Source organism: Arvicola amphibius, chromosome 10 (assembly GCF_903992535.2).
Source record: "Arvicola amphibius chromosome 10, mArvAmp1.2, whole genome shotgun sequence".
Taxonomy (NCBI): domain Eukaryota; kingdom Metazoa; phylum Chordata; class Mammalia; order Rodentia; family Cricetidae; genus Arvicola; species Arvicola amphibius.
Window position 1 is genome coordinate 6,821,234 of NC_052056.1, and position 1,571 is coordinate 6,822,804.

General features: G+C 47.2%; 1 pseudogene; it reads left to right on the forward strand.

Annotated features, from left to right (window-relative positions):
* The first annotated feature begins 1,195 nt into the window (after window positions 1–1,195).
* On the forward strand, window positions 1,196–1,339 carry LOC119825859 (annotated as a pseudogene).
* Window positions 1,340–1,571: the final 232 nt, after the last annotated feature.

The window sequence follows — 1,571 nt, forward strand, 5'->3', positions numbered from 1 at the left end:
AATCCAAATGAAATCCTCAGGAAAGACCATATTCCCTCGGGTCTCCAGAACCAGGCACTTTTCTTACTGGAAGCTCCCAGTGGGAGCTGGAAGGGAAAGACGCGAGCTTTGGTTTGCTAGGACTCTCAGGACAGGACATGTGTCACGAAATCTCTTGGGTTTTGTTAGTTCGGAGAACCTCAGATTGATCTGTTTTCTAGAAAGATTAAGATCATATCCTCTTTGTGTGTGTGTGTGTCTGTGTGTGTCTCTGTGTGTGATATAAAAGTTACTCTCTGGTATTCTGGAAGGTTCCAGGAAGAGCTTGGCAGTTGAGCAAGTGAGAGCTGTTCCAGACAGACTCGGGGCTGGCTCAGAGCAGTGGTGGTTGCTGTCAGTCACAGGGAGGAACAGTGAGGCGTCAGACTAATGTGTGTGAATGACTGCAGGTGTTATCAACAGACCTGGAGTTATGTCCAACCCCCGCCCCCGCCCTGGTGCCACAGTCCTGAGCTGTGAGAGTGCTCCTCTGGGCCTCCCGCAAAGCATGATAGAAAGCAGTGGTCGCGGGGCTTTCTTTCACACTGTCCAGAAGCTTGCCGACTGTGGGGGAGTTTTCAGTCTTATGAATGCACCTGTCCTTCAAGAAAATCCAGATCTCCAGCACACACACACACACACACACACACACACACACACGAGCACACAGTCCTTTTGTCCAGTTCTGTCAACACTGTCCTCCATGGGACTTGACACTGCAAATCTCCACTGGCCTCAAAACACACAAAGTCACTTCCGGTCACCACCGGGCATATCTCATAGATGTCTGATTCTTCAACATATCTTTTATGCAAAAATTATTTTCTTTTATGTGTATTTTACCTGCATGTATGTCTGTGAGCTATGTGTGTGCCTGGTGATGCCTATAGATCAGAAGAGGTCATCAGATCCATGGCTGTGAGCTACCAGAGTGGGTGCTGGACATGGAACCGGGATACTTGCAAGAGCATCAGTGCCCTTAAAGGCTGAGCCATTTCTCCAGCCCTCTTCAACAATTCTTCGTCAACCCCATAAAACCCCAAGAATTTTACCTTATCTACTCTGTTGGCTAAAAACGATTATCCCAGCTCTCTTTGCAAACAACTATTCAAATACCCTTTCTATTATTTCCCCCACCGTGACCATTGTGATTCCCTTTGTTTCAAGAATATATTTAGTACTAACATGGAGGTACCATGACCATGAAGGTGGCTTTCCAGGGCAAGCCGTATCCGGTGCACCCAAGATGTGCTGCCCCCAACGGGGGACACCCGACTGCATGCTTTATGGTAGTGGGGGATTGCATTCCCACTCTTCCCTAAGAAGTGTCAAGAAATTGAAAAACTATTTGAGTCTTTCCCCGCAAGTGTGCACTTTGGCGTGACTGTTACTATTTGGAAGGGTGCACTGATCTGGTCGTGGAATATTTGTTTATTTAGACGTGTTGCATTTGTTCTTGTTACCCGTCTAAAGATGTGTTGCGTCTGTGTTAAATAAAATTAACCTGGCTTCAGAGAGGCGGGCTTAGCAACTGGTTGACAGGAAGTAGCAGG